General features: G+C 34.1%; 1 non-coding gene across 1 annotated transcript; it reads left to right on the top strand.

The window, feature by feature from the left end:
* LOC112616707 lies at positions 1-76 on the top strand. The gene has a single exon (XR_003117737.1). It is a non-coding gene; the product is annotated as a small nucleolar RNA SNORD96 family (small nucleolar RNA).
* Positions 77-7,496: the final 7,420 nt, after the last annotated feature.

The following is a 7,496-nucleotide window of genomic DNA, read 5'->3' as shown; positions in this document are numbered from 1 at the left end:
ATCCTGGTGATGACAGATGACATTGTCAGTCAATCCTCATGTGGTAGTGAGGACATGTCCTGCAGTTCTGAAGGAATTCAATGGATTTTTTTTTAATTTAAAAAATAAAATAAAAAACTAATTAAAAAAAAAAACAGCTTGGAGACCGCTATTTTAAATGAGGAAAGTGGTTGCTGCCTATGGAATCTCTCATCTCTCATTCTATATCCGCTGCTTAGAAATTATTTTTCTTGTTTTTTGTTTTGTTTTTTACCTAAGGATTTTGTTATGGTATGAATAGTAGGATAGAGAGTAATATATCTAAATTATCAAACATGATTTAGGGAACTTTATTTCTTGATAAACATTTCTTCTACAGAAGTAAAAGACCAATTCCTGCCCAAAAGATTTAAAAACTGTAGTTGAAGAAAACTAAGAAAATGTTTCAAAGCAGCATATGAATCCCCGCCTGCAGGATAATGGAAACTCTTGGTGAAGATGCACCTTACTTGATGTAGATTTGTTTGTGAAAAAAAATTTATATATATATATATATATATTTCTGTAAAACTCCCTGTAACTCTGAGTCAGTTGGTAACCAGTAAACTAGTAGCAAATTGTAAAACAGATCTTTTCAGAAAGAGCGCTAACCTGCTGATTATTCCTCTCAGCATTCCTACAGCATGATTTTAACAAGTATTTTATACATATCCATATATTATTTAGTAATCTACTATTCTTATATTCTCCATGGCTCTTTGCATAATAAAAAGCATATAGCGGGTGTTTAATACTTATTTTGAAAATGAAAGAAAATGAAATGAAAACACCAGGACCTGGAAAGGTAGCTATTATCCCCCAAGATGGCCACATTTAATTCCTAGAGAAGATAACTTGTTTAGTTCTTCCCAAAGCACAGCTTAGTCCTGTGGCTCCCTTCCTTTCACCAGAGCCATAATATGGGGCAGCCCTGTGGACATGAACTTACCAAATAGATGGATGACCAATCAGAGTTACTTGACAGCCACTACTTATTGAGTAGGTTAGTAAAGGCACTTATGCAGTTATTATTATTTTATTTGTTACAGTCGCTCCATTAGGTGGATACTATTATGATCTCCATTTCATAAATGAGGAAATGAAGGCTGGCATAGATTGAGAGACTTGCCCAAATGTCACACAACTAGTGTGTAGTGGAGCCAGGATCCAAATGTAAATATATCTGACTCCAGAACCCAAGCTGTTGGCCATTCTAATAGGTTATGTTCTAGAGAACTGTGAAATTGCGCTCATTAATTAATGATTACTTCAATTTTGCATTTTTGGAGCTATATTTATTGGCATAAGTCACAGAGAACTGTTGTTATACCTTGGAGACACACTTTTGATGGGTCTGGGGAAATAATACTAATTTGGGATTGTAGACCAGGTTTCTAAATTCCAATTCAGTTCAAGAGGTGGTTCATTCAGTTTTGTAGTATATCCTAACTTAAGAGAACACATGGATGAGATCCCTGGAAATTTTGCCAGTCTGTGTGTTACACAGTCTCTTGAAGGTAGAGACAATCTCATATCTTCACATTTCCAAGCTTATAATTGTTAGTGGTCATATCGTAATCTTTTCCAAACCCACACAATTTTTCTTGCCAAGGCCTCGAGAGCACTGTTGTTATGGTGTACAGTAACAAATGACCCAGTTATATTGAGTTTTAAAGGTGAACCAGAGTCATAAAGAGAAAATTAAAATATTCATTTTACTTTGGCAGATTTTCATCAGAAAAACATAATTTAAACAAAAATAGTTTCTAGTAGTTCATTTCTAAAAAAAGGTAGAGTAAATCTAGAAACTCTGCAGAGAAAGCATTATGTAGACATTTTGTAGAGGGAAATAAGAAATACTTTCTGTATATACAAACGTTTAGCCATCTGTTTCTTTATGTATCTTTTATTTTCCAGTTTTAGCTCTGCTCCACTAAATCAAATTCAGACCCAATTCTCTTAATTTAGAGGGGAGGAATTTGTGGCCTAGGAGGCAGATTCTGATGATACTTGCTGGTCCTCACAGCTGGCAGCTCACAGGGAGTTTTCCCTTCCTGGTGGGCAGCTATGGCTATCTCCTAGAGAGTAGAGGCTTTTAAGAATTCAAGATCAGAGCATTTCAGGAACTTTAAATCAGAGGGCAGTAAGTGATAACACTCTAAAGCCTAAGTGAATCTCATAGGATAGGAGCCCGATAATATATATCAAAACCTACTGAACCTGTTGTCCTTTATCTCCCTCTCCTCTCTCTTACTTTTCCATTCTCCCTTTCTTGCTTTCTCCTTGTTTCTTTGCATGTGTCTCTATTTGAGCCCTAAGTGTCCCCCTTCTTTGTACTTTCTTTGCCTCCTACTTCTGTTTTCAGCTTCTTGCTTTTCTCTTCATTTTTCTTTTTACATATTCCTTTTTCCTTTTTCTTTCTCTCCTATATTCTCTTTCTTTTGTTCCATCCCTTGGTTCTTTCCTCTGTTCCCCATCATATCATATTAAGCATATATATTAAAATTAATAAATGTTAATGTTCATTGCGCAGCAAGAAGGTTTTATTTATTACTGTAAGAGGAAAACCATCTCCCAATTAAGTAACACTGTACATATAGCTTACAGTTGAAACTTTTATTTTGAGTAACAGCCCTCACCAAAATAAGGTACCTTTCCTCCTTCCTTAACCATAATTGTGTCTTTTGTTCTTCCTCTCTACCCTTATGTTTGATGAATAGACACATTTTTACATTTTGTTTTGTGTCCATTGCTTCTTGAATTTTAGAAAGCTAAAATTGCTACTTAGTGAGAAAGAGAGGTAGTTAATTTTTCAGATGTGGGTTTAGGATTCTAGTATTCTGAGTTTCTGAGGTTCAAACATGCCACGTATGCATTCTATTCCAGAAGCTCTAGCAGGGAATGACAGAATATGGAATTTCCTGGTGGTTGAAACCCCTCATGAAGAAACTGCTTTTAGTTTTAGACTAATACAAGTTGAATTGCTTCTCTTTGCCTGTCCCAACAGGGATTTTTAATTTGGGTTTTAATTACTTCCTTGTCCTGAAAAATAGTAATACGTAATATGAAGCCCCTCTCAGTTTGATAACTTTCCAGCAGTTAATCGATTAAGTTCAACAATGTTTTAGAAAGTGAATGAACAAGTGAGCGAATGACTAGACAGAGTCCCTTAAATTATTTCTGTTGCATGCTGTATTGTTTACGATGAGCCTTGTAATATCTAAGGTTTTGCCTATTTTCAGCGACTTTTTTTTCTTTTTAGCATAGTTTCCAGGCACTGTCACAAACTCTTTAGTTCTTTCATAGCTAAACTCTTAATATCTTTTCTTCAAATGTTCATTTTTATGAAAGTACTACATAACATTATTTAACTTTGACAAATGTTAATGCTCCTTCTCAATTAGGTGAGGTGTATTCTTGAGAAGGTGCCAATTTGAATTGAATATATTTGAATTTGGTATGTGAACTAAACTGTGATTGTTTAAAGCTTATCTATCCAATGGGTGATGGAGCAGCTGACTGGTTTTATATGCAAGTGTTTTGTTTTGTTTTGTTTTGTTTTTCTAGCAATATTTAAACATTAGAAAATGACTTCCTATTCTAACAAAGAGAAATTCATATGAATTTACTTACAGGACCCCCTTGTCAGTTCCTTAGACTGCCTAGAATTTAAATTGGCAGATACTACTTCGGTATAAAATGCTTTCTATGGACAGTATTAATATTTTAAAATATTTTACTCCTGCAGATTTCCAGTAGACAGGAAGTCTAGCTCTGTTTACCCTTTGGCTACTAATGAATGCTACTGAATGATTATTTATCATCTTAGATAGAGGTACCACAGGTATGAGATCAGAATTGCCAAGTAAGGCAAGCATTTAATTTTAAAATTTGAAAGCAAATCCATGCAAAGGTGACAACTAAAATGTAGATACTCGAAAGAATTTTGGACTTGAGTCAGAAAATCTTGGTTGTATCCCTACCCTTGTCATTAACTTAGCTGAGTCACCTTGAGTAAGTCACTGCCCAACTCCAGATTACAGTATTCTCTCTAAAAGCACAATTTCAACATTGCATATTCTAAAAAGAGCTTGGTTAAGGAAAGCTTGGCTGAGGAAAGCTGAATCTTGTTGTTTTTCAGCTATCCACACCAGCCTGGCAGCTCTGAGGTCAGTCTCCAGCTGTATTTTCATCTTTTTGTAATCTCTTAAATCCTTGCTAGGCTTTCATTGCTAGTTCATTTCCCTAGAAATTTACATGTGGAGACATTGAGGACTTCCTACCTTTGGAATTTTTCTGTGTTCATGAATTTAATGAAAAATTACTTAGAGCTGGCTAAAAAATGCAAGAATCAAAAGTCTTGTTTAAATGTCCCTGTAAAATCAGACTATTCCCATCATGACTAACAAACCTTTACTATTTCAGAGCTTTGAAATCAGTATATTTGAACCTTGACATGGTGAGGCACCATTGTCATTTTATCCCATTCATTGTTCTAGCTTTTTCCCACTAACTCCTTGTTCTAAACATTCTTCTTTTTTTTTAAGCCTAGAATGAGTGAACAACAAGGCTCCATGTCATGAGAAAAGCATTGTAGCCTAATCCTCACTTATGTTTTAGGTATTTGAAAATTTCATTGATTTGAAATAGTTTGAATTGCACTGCAAATAGTTTGAATTTATCTTTTATTGGTCTGCTAGGAAATGAACTAAACAAAATGATAACGTGCCTCAAAGTATTGAGACATTAACTGTATAGCGACTTCAGCATGTGTATTTTTAAAATGAAAAAGCTACAGCTAGGTACAAAATGTGCTTCATTAAAGAAGGTCTAGCACTATATTCAAAAGGTCAGACAACAACAAATATTGGTGTGGATGTGGAGAAACTGGAACTCATACATTGCTGCTGGGAAAGTAGAATCGTGCAGCCATTGTGAGAAATAGTTCATTGGTTCCTCAAAAAGTTAAAGGTAGAATTACCTTTATGATCCAGCAGTTCCACTCCTATCTACCCAAGAGAAATGAAAACATACATCCACATTAAAACTTATATGTCAATTCCTTAGCAGCATTATTTATAATAGGCAAAAAGTGGGAACAGCCCAAATGTCCATCAACCCATGAATAGGTAACAAAATTTGGTGTATCCATACAGTGAAATACTATTAGGCAATGAAAAGAATGAAGTACTGATACATGCTACAACATGGATGAAATCTCAAAACATGCTAAGTGAAAGAAGCCAGATGCTAAAGACAATATATTGTATGATTTCATTTATACAGAATGTCCAGAATAGGCAAATCCATAGAAACAAAGTAGATTAATGGTTTCCAGGAGCTGGGAGTGGTGCCAATATTCACTGACTGCTATTGGGTACATGCTTTCTTCTAAGGATGATGAAAATGTTCTAATATTGAATAATGGTGATGGTTGCAAACTGTGAATATACTGAAAGCCATTGAATTATATACTTTAAAAGGGTGAATTTTGTGGTATGTGAATTATATCTCAATAAAAGTGTTATGAATTAAAAACATTAGTGACTGTATTACTATAACTATTTGAAATTATAAAAGTATATTTAAATTACATTTTATGCCAGGACTAGGGGCGGGAGGAATGGGGAGTTAGTATTTAATGGGCACAGAGTTTCAGTTTGGAAAGATGAAAACGTTCTGGAGATGGAAGATAGTGATAGATAGACCACAAATATAATTAATTTTACAGAACTATATACTTAACAATGGCTAAAATAGTAATTTTATGTTATGTATATTTTGCCACAGTAAAAAAATCCATAACCCCTTAAAATTATATTTTGTATTATTCTAATGAATAATGTGTCTTTTACTCTCTTTTTCTTCTTTTAACAGTAAAACTGAAAATGTGATTGGCCTTTTGTTTTTTATGCATACAATTATTCTGGTCTGTGTTCTAGAACTTCTTTCCTGTGTGGGGTTGGGGGGTGTGGGTTGTTACACACACACGTCTTTATCTTGGCTTTGAATGAGAACTTGGAAGTATTTTTTTAAACTTTTATTTGTCAGTAGGAAAATAAAAGAAGCCAAACCATAGGAAATTTACGTCATTAAATTATAAAATAGTGAAATGCTGTTCTCAGAGTATGAATTATCACAGATTTCCTGATTTTCTTGGTTAATCTTGGCTTCTTGAATGGGAAAAACATTTATAATTTTATACATCTATAACATCTCTATATCTTCCTATAAGCATTTTCCTTTGTATAGCAGGATAAAATGAGCACCAAAATGTGGTGCAATATGAAAACGCAGTGGATGAGCTTCAGAATGCAAACAAAGGGATGGGAAAATGAAAAAAAGAAAATTCAGCGTGAGAAAGTCACTGAAAAAGGAATTAAATTCTTTCCAAGGCTATGGAACTATGTTATGACCCAAGCAGTTTGTAGAGTCTGAGTTTGTAACCTCTGAGGATTAATCCATGAAAATATTTCTAAGCCTGGCTCCTATCTAGGACATTTGAAGATGGATGTTATGAATACCAGTAGTGCCATTAATATAGTAGGCAATCAGAAGTATGTTTGTTTTTCTTGATCAGGAAGTGGTTTCTTTTAAAAGTACAAGGAACACACACACTCTGTGTGTGTGTGTGTGTGTGTGTGTGTGTATTTTCTGTTCCATTGCAGGACGAATTACGGTTTTTCCACATTTTACAGTGGGGTTTTTCTAGAGTTTGGCACTATGATATACTACACTTGATTACAGGATCCAATCAGAGTTGATGTACTCAGAAATTCATTGACATGATTAATGGTCTCCTAATCATACTTTTATTTCCTAGATTAGCCCTATTTCCTGTAGTTTCACAATTTTTGCGTCATATGTTAAATTATCCTTTATAGGGGGCCTGAAATTCTTATGAATATTTTTAGTCTATAATTTGCATTATTATTTCCATTTTGTTTTTTTTTTTCTTGAAGAAAATGAAATTTCGATCTTCCTTTGAATTCTTCGAGTGCTATTCTATGGTGACTGGCCTTCCTAGTATGATCTTTTTTTAAAACAATATTGTGTATATGTGTATGTGTATGCATATATATGTATACACACACATACACATATGTGTATACATACACACATGCACACACACATATATATAATTTATTTTTACTGCCACCAGCACTAGATCCAGAAACCTTCCTGCAAGTTTCCACTAGTCGAGTTTTTATTCTTCTCAAAAGCAAAATAAAACATTCTTAGATTCTACAAGTAGCAGGGAAAGACATCAGGAAATGACTGTACAGGAAATGTAATTGATGATTCACTCTTTACAATTGAAGTGGTCACAAGATTGGCTAGCAAACACAATCTATTAAATGAAAAAAAAGGGGACTTCTAAAGGAATTTGAATACATTTGAAGCTTATTGGTACCTTTGACATCTTACTGATTCTTTTTGAAACTCTTACCTTTTTCAAACAATTGTTTGCATTTGAA

Source organism: Theropithecus gelada, chromosome X (assembly GCF_003255815.1).
Source record: "Theropithecus gelada isolate Dixy chromosome X, Tgel_1.0, whole genome shotgun sequence".
Taxonomy (NCBI): Eukaryota; Metazoa; Chordata; class Mammalia; order Primates; family Cercopithecidae; genus Theropithecus; species Theropithecus gelada.
This window is presented reverse-complemented; position numbering and strand designations above follow the sequence as displayed.